The sequence below is a fragment of the Gymnoscopelus microlampas genome (genome assembly GCF_963454915.1).
Source record: "Gymnoscopelus microlampas genome assembly, chromosome: 2".
Taxonomy (NCBI): domain Eukaryota; kingdom Metazoa; phylum Chordata; class Actinopteri; order Myctophiformes; family Myctophidae; genus Gymnoscopelus; species Gymnoscopelus microlampas.
The window spans coordinates 56,329,625-56,342,208 of NC_139939.1; the positions used below are offsets into that span (position 1 = coordinate 56,329,625).

Sequence of the window (12,584 nt, forward strand, 5' to 3'; positions counted from 1 at the left end):
AATAAATCAAATCAAGACTCTTTGTGATGTGTAGAGATACTTTGGTTGAAGGAGGTTCTGGCGCCCCTAAAGTCTGGACCTACCACTGCTGCTGTCTCCTCTGCCCCTCCCTCCTCCATCTGGACCTGCTGCTGCTCCCGCCACTGCTGTTCGTCCCCACAGGACTGTTGGATGATTAGCCAGCCCTCCCGGTGCATTTTCCGCTGCTCTTGCTTGTCCCGGCAGGACTGTCACACGAAACAGCCAGATGCCTTGTATCATATATTCCTGCCAAAATGAGAGGAGAGTGAGCCAGAGTGCGAGAAGGATGGATGGCATGCAAGAGATGACCTGGATGAAGGCTTGGACAGGAATGTCATGAATATACCATTTAGTTTCCATCAGAGGGTAGGGCTGGGTTCTGTCTATAGGCAAAAGTGGCGAGTGAAACTCGATCTCGTGAAATTGTCGCACTGGTTGCGAGACGCACAAACACACTGGCCAGCTGTGAGTTTCGGAATAGTTGAAAACGGTTCAACTTCAACAAAGTCTGGTCCAACCAGTCAGTAGGAGGCTATACTGATCAACCAATGAAGATTCAACTTCAGTTGTATTGTTTTTTATTGTGAATCAGGTCAATCTCATTGTGGAGGAGAAGCCGATTTGGCCGTCACTGATTTCCCACAGCTATTTGAAATAACATCAAAATTCATACAGGGACATAAATAAGAAAGCCACAGCATGGGAGCTTTGTGGCTGCCAGATAACAGATGGAAATACTGACAAACCAACTTGCACTTGTCTTGATTTGCTGCCATTTTTTGGGAAACTTCCATGGAAAGCATGCCGAACAGCTTGATACAGGCCTATCACTGAGATAATGAATAAAAAAGAGAAGAAAATACCGCTACTTTTCTTTACAGCCTGCAATATTTACTCCAAAAACCCAAGAAGATATTCTAGCATCCCGGGGTGTTTATTGGACGAGAAAGGGATTTCCCAGCATGCCTCGGGGTGCACACACATGTTATCGTGTTAATATCTGCCATGGGAATGTGCTCAGAGGGATTCTTGTGTCGTTTGTGATTGATGTTGTTGGTTTATGTTCATTTCACCATTTGTTTCATTGTATGTGTTAATTTGGGGGGAAAGCGTGATGGATAGGGGGTGCCTGCAGGGGGCACTCTCCCTCCCTTTCCTGCTCAAGTTTGAACGAGTTTGTTTGGTGTTTGTGTGCTTCACACAGTCACATTAAAAAAGAGCGTTCCTATAGCGAGAATTTGCCAGCGTGCTGCGCTTCCATCATTCATTAAATTGTTGATGGAAGTAGGGTGTCATCAATCAAGAAAGTCACCGCTGCCCTCCGGTGTCTTGGAACAGCATCTCAGGGAAGAGGCCAAGAGAGAGCGAGTTGGATGCCAAAAAGCAGTCACTCACCGCCGGGTGACGGTACCTGATTATATAGCAGAATATTGGGAATCACACTGCGGACCCGCAAGTTCTATGGCCGCCACTGTCTAAGCCTTGCTGCCGGGGAAACAATAAAAACAATAAAAACGTATTCCTGGGCTTCACTGCTCAGCTTCACAGATGGAGGCACCACTGCCACGGGTGGCTCCAGGGGTCCCTGATGGCCACCACTCCCTGCTGCTTAGCCCCGCCCAGCAGTGCACCACCTAGAGGAAATGCCAAGTTACCTGGGTGCAATAGAGATGGGGTCCGTCGGTGTCTACCACATCTGGGTTGAATTAGTGGCTCTCTTGTGTTGGCATTGGACGGAGCAGCGCCAGAGGCATCGACTATCCTCAGACAAAAGGACCGGATTAGCTACAGCATACCATTCTTATGGACACTCTAGAACAGTGATGCCTTCATGGAGCCTGGGAACAACTGTCCACCAGATAGTAGAAAAGGAGAGCATAGAAGCCTATGCAGCCAAGCTGCTTCGACTAATCCAATGCATCTATCCTGCTTTCCTGCGTCATATCCAGGAGCAGTTGGCACGACAAGTGTTCAAGGAATCCGTCCTAATCATCTTCAAGACCGCAGCGGCGTGTCCGGACATCCTGCAATGCCCTCAAAGACGCAGAGCATGTAGAGCCCATACTGCATTTTACCAGTCGGGCTTTGACTGACCCTGCTCTTTATCGGATAAGCCGAGTGGGTGGACGGTGACACAGACGGCAAGGAGCCAGTCCAGCTGGTGTCTCCAGTCTCTCTCCACCAATCACATGAGACGCCAGAAACACAGAGGAAAGACCAGCGCTACCGTTCCAGCTGCTACCACTTACCAAACATTGACTCGTTAGATAGGCCAGGCTGAAGGACTGCATGTGGATTGTGGTCTTAACAACACTCTGTGCTAATCTGTGATGGACATGGGAGCCTCCCTGTTTTTGGTCCACCTCGGGACCCTGCTAAACGCATACAACTCACTGTCCCCCGTGTGGTCAACTACCAACATTGCAGATACAGACAATAACTGGGGAGAGAACACTGTGTCACAGAACAGTGGCGAATAAAAGTGGGCAGAGATACAGGACGTGGTTGTCAAGTGCATCATTGGACAGGACGTACTGAGGCATTATGGAGTCGTGGTGGACATTCCAAAGGCCTGTGTTCACCCTGTGAAGGTGAACCACACAGGTATAGTATATCCTGCATGTTCAAGTATGGCCACTGTAGGACAAGACACCATGACACGAGATCTATCAACCGTCCTGAAAGTTATATCGGACCACAGGAGGGACATGCAGCTTGGTTTGACTGTGCAACCAATTGTCCAACCTCTGGTACCAGGCCAATCAGAGGAGACACGCATATTATGTGGGTGAGCTTTGTCAGCCACACCGAGCCACCAGTTACTGGACCTGCTGAAAGAAAGAGGTTCTCAACAACTTCACTGCCAGCGATGAGGACTGTACGCAGTTGGTCCGGTATGAGATTGACATCGGAGATGATCCCCTGATCTTTCTCCACCCACACCAATTGCCTACCTAAAATGCCAGCTGCAGAGCAGAAAGTAGAGGACATGACGACAGCGGGGATAAATGAATCCTCCAAACAATTCCAACAATTGGAGGTTCTGCGCAGATTACAGACACACTAACCAATAAAGATGAATACCTTTTGCTCTGCATCGACTATTCCCATGACCACATATAAGGCTCCAGCTGGGTTCAGCTCACTGGACCTGCCAAGTCGAGCTATCCCATGATGCTTGGCCCAAGACTGCCCTTCTGTTGAACAAGGGTTATGGCAATTCCAAGTCATGTCTTTCGGATAATGCAAGCACACCCCTATGTTTGAGCGGCCGATGGAGATTGTCCCGGGCAAGGCTTCTCAGACTGCTGTGTCAGACGATCAGAGATCGCTGTCTACTGATTACGTCTGGAGCTTTCTAAATGAGATTACCCATGGCTGTTTCTCCCTCTTACATTTCCCGTGTTTTTAGTTTATTGAAATAATGTCATGCACATTTTCCAGTGCATAGCCTACTGCAGCAGGCCTTGTTGACTAGATTTAGAAGAGATTTTGTAGATCTTGCTCCAGAAATGATTTATATGGGGAATATTTGTCATTTAACATGCAAGTCAATGGGTGACAAGCAGCGATTGCCAAACCTTGGTCTGACAGTGGAGTGGGTGGGGCTTAGCGAAGGGTCCATTGCAATGTTCAAGCTACAACTGGCCTACTAGCGTTTTGGTGTATATTGTATGTCTGTGCCGTAAAGACTTTCTAAATACCGTAGATTACAAGCTGTACTCACTGAGTTTGAGGTGAAATGGGGACTTTTGAGAAGATCTGGATCTTCAATGCCCACTGTGAAACAACACCATGTTAACAGGTGGGTCACATTACATCAATCAAATATCACCTTCGGAAACCTCTCATATTCTCTTTTCTCTTTCAGTTCTCTGCCATGTTTCTCATTTCCATCTCTTCTCTCTCTTTCTCACACACACACACACACACACACACACACACACACACCTCCATCTGTCACTACTGTCAAAACATAATTTTCAAGGCAAGGTTCTGTCCACTCAACTTTTCAAGTAAAGGTAAAGAATATTGAAGTTGTACGTACTGTGCTTGAGTTACGCAACTCCCCACGAGACTATATGTCTAGCCTGTCTCATCTAGGGATGTGCACAGCTGGTCGACTGCTCCATTAAACGCTGCTGTTGCCACAGGTTCTTGTTTCCATTTCATGAAAAATATCAGTTTTGGACATAGATTTCCAATAGTAATTATTAACTTTGATTTGATAATGTTACCCACTCATTGTCTTGACTGTTTTAAGATACCTTTTTTAATTGCTTCAGTACATGCCTATATGACCTGTGAGTATGTAAAAAGATCTTGAACAACATCCAAGATTCCGTGTACTGATGTGGATAACTGCCGAAAACGATTGAAAAGGTAGCACCTCTCAGATTTCCCCATGGTGCAGGGAGGGACTGAGAACACGGATGCTATCAACGCATTGAATGGGACATTATCACGTTTAATCAGACCATTGAATGGGCGAAGTAGGCGACATACCGACCTACCCACGATTTATCAGAACATTCATTGGGTGTTATCAGGATATACTGACCTACCGACGGAGATGACTTACCACCGAGGGAGCTAAAGCTAGCGAGTTGCCATGCTGAACGTTGCGACGTTCGCTTGCGCCTACTCCGCCGTCCAAGTTATGTTTGGTGTGGGGACTGCTCTGCCTCCAGTAGGTCTGTATCTCCTGATTACACCCAATGAATGGTCTGATAAATCGCGGGTAGGTCAGTATGTCGCCCTACTCGCCCATTCAATGGTCTGATAAAACGTGATAATGTCCCATTCAGTGCACTGGTAGCATTCGAAGCCGGTGCCCAGATTGAGCATGTGGTAACAGTTTAGCTTGGGCTGATTGGTCAGCAGGGGACATACATACATGAGTGTGTGTGCCAGGGAGTGACTCCATGCCAGGCTCCCCTCGGTAAAGCAAGATTATTACAGTTTTGTATTCGTCATCGTCTCCGCCAGGCCGGGCAGCCCAAAGACTATGGGGACTATGCTTTCGCCCCCTGTGTCCGCCCATCATTCCCCACTAGACTAGACACTAGAAATGTGCTGTGTGTGTGTGTGTGTGTGTGTGTGTGTGTGTGTGTGTGTGTGTGTGTGTGTGTGTGTGTGTGTGTGTGTGTGTGTGTGTGTGTGTGTGTGTGTGTGTGTGTGTGTGTGTGTGTGTGTGTGTGTGTGTGTGTCACAAAACAGCACCATTTTTCTTTTCTACTGCATGTGGCCTACCTGACGAGAGGGAGAAAATTAGAGAGAGATAGCGAAAGGAAAGGAAGCTATTTCACATTGTTATACGATATGAGCATAAATGCAACAGGTTGAAGTGCTATCGAAACAATGGAACAGAGATGCTCCTCATGTCTGTCACTGTCTGTCACTGTCCAGTTTAGTTGATTAACACATATTGCTGTGGAAACTGCAATCGGTCGCAGCTCTGCGTATGTGGACAGTCCAGTTATGGTTTTGCTGCAAGTTGCAGCTAGTTGTGTTTCCATCGATTGGTGTGGACTGGGCTTAAAATAAAATAAAATATTTTTTTGATAAAATATCTGAAGAGCATGAGATGATGCACTTTGCCCACACACATGCTCTCAGTGTAAGCTTACAGTAGTGAGTACCCACCACCCACCCACTCGTGTGTGTGTGTGTGTGTGTGTGTGTGTGTGTGTGTGTGTGTGTGTGTGTGTGTGTGTGTGTGTGTGTGTGTGTGTGTGTGTGTGTGTGTGTGTGTGTGTGTGTGTGTGTGTGTTTATTAATAAATAATTCATAAATAATTGCCCTATTTTATGCTTCAACGTATCAGTATACTGTAACTCTGATTGGAACCATTATATTTATTTATTTTTACAAAAAACAAGATGCATTTAAAAACATTCAGCAAGATCATTTTTACCTTGTTTTTCAAGTCTGTCAACGGATGGTGTGTGTGAATCACGTAAATGCACTGATGGTCAAATTACATTCAGGTAAGCGTCCAATGTGTAGAAATGTCAATTTGTCTGCCAAGGATGTTAAGAACTTAAAGAATGACCTTCACTGGATGTAATGTGAAGATCATTCTTTTAAGTTCCGTGAATGCTAATTTATCCTTGGCAGAAAAATGGTCATTTCTCCACATCATTGTTATGGGACAGATTGAAGCACAGGTTTGGAACACAGAGCGTATATCTGCCAAGAGAGACCGAACCATTCAAAACTCAGCTCTTAACACATTGACTACCATGGACGTAATATCATGTCACTATAAGGTCCATGTATTTTTTTTTTACATTTCAGTTTATCGTATGTAAAGCAAATAAAACATACACGCATTCCTAGAACTTGAATGGTGCTCTCTGTCTTTTAACTAGATAGCGGTTTGATGCATCCAGGCTATTGGAAAGCAAAGTATTTTTATCCACAGCGGGGGACATTTTGATTTAACCCATTGGCTGGGAGCGTATCTGTGTAATTTTTTTTATTTCTTTGGCTATTCAAAAATATCAGATCTACAAGCTCAAATGAGCTTGTAGAGCTGCTATTTATTTTGTTTTATCGTGAAAATTTGAATCTTTGAATATATGTATTTTCCCCCCCGCTATTTCCATCCTACCAACATGAATGTGGACAAGAGGTCCTGCCGTCTCATGTCCTGTTCGTCGTCCATGGTTGGATCGTGTCTTTTCATTAAAACAAAGTGTTTGTTTTGTATGTTCTGTCTGGTTGAGTTTTCAATCCTTTCTTAAACAGAGCCTAGTGAGAGTATATGAATAATAGCCTGTCAGAAGGAGATAGACGGCACTTGGTTTGATCTGGTGTTCATCTCGAGTTGACGGAGCTGCTTATCGGCTGCTTAACGGCTTTAAATCATCTCATCTCCATGACAGTCTCAAGCTGACGTCCTGACGGCAGAACTGTCAATATGATTGATTTTCAAGGCATTTTGTTTGTTTTTTTGTTTGCGGAGGAGGTTTGGGGATTAGCGTTTCAGTTTTGTCGGGACTCAAGTTGAATAGAGCGTACAGTATTTGTTATGATGGTAAAACTGGCTGAAGATGTTGCTATAATGTCTCCTCCTTAGTGAATAGAGCAGTGGTGGAACATGTACTCAAATGTTTTACTTAAGTAAAAGTATCAATACTGCAATGTAGAAATACTAATACTAAATTCCGTAATTCAAAATTGACTTGAGTAAAAGTACAAAAGTATTGGTGTCAAAATGTACTTAAAGTAACAAAAGTAGAAAGTACTCATTATGCAGAATGTCCTGTTTCAAATGTATACAAATATTTTGAAAATAGCAGATCTACAAGCTCACAATGCGTCGCTCTGTGACACATTGTGAGCTTGTAGATCTGCTATTTTCAAATGGACGAAATGTATATAGGGCTGAAGTGGTTACTGTATGTTTTGTGATAATAATCTAAATCTGCAAAGTAACTAGTAACTAAAGTGTTCAAATATTGTAGTGGAGTAAAAGTACAATATTTGCCTCTGAGATGTAGTGGAGTAGAATTGAAAGTATTGAAAATTGGAAATACTCCAGTTAAGTAAAAAATACCTCAAAATTGAACTTACGTGCAATACTTGAGTAAATGTACTTAGTTACTTTACCCCATTGGTATGTACGTGTGTGATAGCATTTGCATGCTTAGAGGATAGGGGTGGATGATAATATGAACCGTTATGTACACACACTCCACACACACACGCATAATGAGACCCTCATTATGACTACAAACATCGAGGGGCATGGGATGAATGGTGATGAGAAACACACACGTATACACGCACACGCACACACACGCACGCACACACACACACACAACTGCACGCACGCACGTGCGAGCTCATCACTGTGCTGACAAATCTGTCAAAGGACCAATTTGTTCAGCCCCCACCTAGACAGATGTAATTGAGTCGTTGCTCTCATATCCGCACGCTTACACGCACGCACACGCACACGCACACGCACACACACACACACACACACACACACACACACACACACACACACACACACACACACACACACACACACACACACACACACTGTGTCAGCACAGGTGATGTGCCATGTGTCTGACTATCTCTGAATCACATCCCTCAGTGCGCTCGCGCCAGAAACCAATATTGATTTAGAAGACTCCCGTGGATATACTGTGCGTGCGTGCGTGCGACGTGTGTGTGTGTGTGTGTGTGTGTGTGTGTGTGTGTGTGTGTGTGTGTGTGTGTGTGTGTGTGTGTGTGTATGTGTGTGTGTGTGTGTGTGTGTGTGTGTGTGTGTGTGTGTGTGTGTGTGGGTGTGTGTACAAAGAGATATGTTTGTGTAGCGAACATCATCAGTGCTGAGAAGTGATGATGTGTGCTAAGCAAACATACTCTTTGCACACACACACACACACACACACACACACACACACACACACACACACACACACACACACACACACACACACACACACACACACACCCCGTACCGTTAGAGAAGTGCAGTCTAAACCATTTTGAAATAATGTTAATCTAACTTAAAACATTTCAAAATTACGCACGCAGGCAGGCAGGCAGGCAGGCAGGCAGGCAGGCAGGCAGGCAGCCATCACCTTAGTTAGTTTAGAGAAATAACATTTAATTGTTTTCATTTCGAGGCGTTGTGAGCTTGTAGATCTGCTATTTCAATGTAAACAGTATTCAGTATATAGGTGTAAGGTGGTCATAATGGCCTAGTGCCCTAGTTGCTTCTTTTGGAAGCGCTGTAAGCTTTTACATGTGCAATTTTTGGAATTGCCAACATTTAATGGATAAATTCATTAAAATGTATTACATTATTACTTAATTAAACCTCTTCGTCCCAAGTGGGACATACAGTAAGGCTTCGACGATCTGCCTCCATCGGGACCTGTCTTGTGCTGCATGTTGTGCCTCGCCCCATGTAAGGTTCATCTCCTTAAGCTCAGAGGTCACGGTTCGTCACCAGGTGGTTTTGGGTCGACCTTGACTCCTTTTCCCTGCTGGGGTTCATCTCAGTGCAACCTTTGGGATTCGATCCTTAGCACTGGGCAAATGGTGGCTTCGTTCTTACATGCATGGCAGCCATCAACGGTCCCAACCACCACGCTCGATGCTGGACCTCCTGCCAGCTGCCTGATGCCAGAACCAATTTATTTAAAGGGATATTTAGTCACAACAAAAAAAAAAAAAGATTCCCTGACCCCAACATGGGTCCGAGCCCACTGTTTAGGGAAACACTCTCATGCATGTCAAGTACGTGAATTGAAAATGGTTGACAATCTATGCTCTGACCTATACAGTAACAGTATAACTGCAGGGTCTGTCCTCATAGACTATCATACGAATACCAGGAACGATAAATAAATCACCACAGTTTGAAACTGTGACAAGACACTTCTACAGAACGGCCAGGCGGTCAATGAACTTTCTGGTTGAAGCCACACACACACACACAACCAAACAAACAGAGGAATCACAACTGAGGACTGAGGTTTGACGAGCTATAAAACAACATATGTTCCTCTGAAGAAGGTCTACACTACAATACATTCTCCTCTGAAGAAGGTCTACACTTCTCCTCTGAAGAAGGTGATTATGGTTTATGTTATTTATTTTATTTCCTTTTGACTTCAAGTTTTCAATTTCGGTTAGTTTAAAAAAAATAATAATAATCAAAGTGGGTTTGCCAGTTTAGTTTTAATTTTATGAAAAAGGCTTAGTTTTAGTAGAGTTTTTATTAGTTTTAGTGTTTTTTGTGTTTTAGTTTTTAGATTGTAATATGGGGCAGTTAGGGGCCAGATTTAAAAAGCTCAAAAAAACTGCGAAAATATTAGATCTTGTTGATCTTGTGGATCTGCTAGTTTCACTATTTTTAAAGAATAATATTGAACTCTTACAAAACTAGAGGACATTTTCTCTATGGTTTAAGTTAGTTTAGTTGGTTTTGTGAACACAGAATACAGTTTCAGTTAACTTTTTCGTTTTTTTTTAAAGCCTAGTTTTTGTTTTTATTTCAGTTAACTAAAGTATTTTGTCAATTGTAGTTTCCTTTATTTGGATGTTTGTGTTAACTGTAATAACTCTGCTCCAGTGGTGGAAAGTACATTTACTCAAGTACTGTACTTAAGTAAAATGTTGAGGTATTTGTACTTTACTTGAGTATTTCCAATTTCCAATACTTTTACTTCTACTCCACTACATCTCAGAGGCAAATATTGTACTTTTACTCCACTACATTTACTTGAAAACTTTAGTTACTAGTTACTTTTCAGATATGAATTATGATATAATGAAAGACACATTAACCACTTTAGCCCTATTTTATACACAGGCTATTTGAAAATAGCCGATCTACAAGCTCACAACGCGTCGCATCGCGGCGCGTTGTGAGCTTGTAGATCTGCTATTTTCAAATATTTAGTACTTTTACTTTTGGTACTTTAAGTACATTTTGATGCCAATAATTTTGTACTTTTACTCAAGTAAATGTTTTATTCTGGACTTTAACTTGTAACAGAGTCATTTTATATTAGCCTGGGATCCAGCCTGCTTCGCTTCGTTCGGCGGACTTTTATTTCTCTCTTCGCTACTCAGTCTGGAATGCGTCCTATCTCCAAGGGAGGCGGGACATGCCAAACGTTTCGAATCGTGCCGTGGCTTCTGATTGGTCTGTGGTGCGGGGCGGGACAAAAAAAAACGTGTGATCGTTGTGATTCGTCATTCGTTTGAACAACATCCAATCAGCAACGACGTTGCTAACGTAACATATGTAGTTCCAGTGTAGTTCTGCAAAACGAGTCAATGGGGTGCATTCCAGACTGAGTAGCGAAGAGAGAAATAAAAGTCCGCCGAACGTAGCGAAGCAGGCTGGATCCCAGGCTAATTTTATATTGCAGTATTGATACTTTTACTTAAGTAAAGAATTTGAGTACTTTTTCCACCACTGCAGTCTGCTCTGGAGGTCTAACCAACACTATATTCTCCTGTTCAGGATCCATCCTGCAGAAGATGAAGAGACTCACTGTGTGCTTGTTGTTCCTGAGCTGTGTGTTCTGCCTGGCGACAGGACAGACACACACCAGCTACAGCCAGATGGAACCTCGCCTGAAGACCTTTGTTGATCTGGCTCTGAAAAAAGCTAATCAACAACTTGATTTTGGACATCTGAACTTCTTTGCAATCGGTGAAGTAGCAACGGTAATATACTCCTATTAATGTCCTCATCGTGTTTTGAATCATTATTTTTGCATGGTGTACGTTTTGTTACACTTAATGTAGCTTTACGTTAAGAGAGTAAGTGTGCTCTCTTGTGAAACACATATCAGAACTGTTACAATGTATCTGCTGGTAACTTAAAGCAGCACTATGTAACTTTCCTCTTCTACCCCGGATTTTAACCTGGTTTCCTGCACATTAGTACCATTGAACTAATAGAGCCGGCCTGCTTGCTCAGGGGATACATTGAATATTGACCATCAGGTCAAAATTTGTGTCAGATCCTGTGTCTAGGTGAGACATGACCTTTGACACGATCTAATTGTCTCAGAGCAGGGAGACAAAATACAACCATACATTTTTGAAATCTTGTTTGAAATGACCAAACCTGCCTACCGATGATGTCACTGGTAGGCAGGTTTCTGAACGGTCCACACCCCACCAATGAGACGCAGAGTGAGCAGACAGAAGTGATGTCATCTTATCATGAGCATCAGGACCAACTATATGAAGATAAGGTTGAAAATTAAGTGAAGTGGGACTTGGCACTTGAATTGAATTTGGTCTTGTCTTGTTCTCTTGTAGCTCACACCCGGGGTGAGACTCGACGTGCGTTTGAAGAACACAGTCTGCAGAAAGGCTTCGGGTGCAAATGACCACACACATCGCCCTGAGTGTCCATTCAAACAGGTTGGTGAAATAGGCTACATCACATTCATTATGAAACTCTGATCAATGAAGGCTCAGTGATGTCTAAAGACGTAACAAAACTATCATTATTATTATCCTTCTGATGACATCACTGGAGGGATCTCCCATTTTTTCTAATCATGTATAAATGATGTGCAGATTAAGCCAGCATAATTTGAAGTTGTCTGTTATTCTTTCTGTGTTTCATCTCTGTCTGTCTGTCTGTCTGTCTGTCAGCTCCTGGTTCGTTGTTTTGTGTGTAGCTACGATCCAAACACCAGCGATCCTTTCATCGACTGTGTTCGCCATAAAGATCAGAGGACGGTAAATATGTCTCTATGTTTCTAATGTCTGTCCTTACCAGTCTATCTCATTTGTGCTTTTCACAAGAAATCTTTCTTTTTTTTATGTAGTGCAATAGCACATCAAAAGCTCACAATGTGCTGCGATGTGATGCATTGTGAACTTGTAGATCTGCTAACGCTTTTTAAAATAGTAAAAAAAAAAGTGATTTAACACCCCAACCTTTTTTATTAGCTTACTTTACTATTATTATTATTATTATATTTGCATCTTATACTCCAAACTTAACATACATGTGTTGTTTTCTTTCAGCGATTTGCTGTATGGGACCAGCACTGTTC

General features: G+C 43.1%; 1 long non-coding RNA gene across 1 annotated transcript; it reads left to right on the top strand.

The window, feature by feature from the left end:
• The first annotated feature begins 11,034 nt into the window (after positions 1-11,034).
• LOC311061600 lies at positions 11,035-12,264 on the top strand. Its single transcript, XR_014602417.1, has 3 exons — positions 11,035-11,232; positions 11,836-11,940; positions 12,178-12,264. It is a non-coding gene; the product is annotated as an uncharacterized lncRNA (long non-coding RNA).
• Positions 12,265-12,584: the final 320 nt, after the last annotated feature.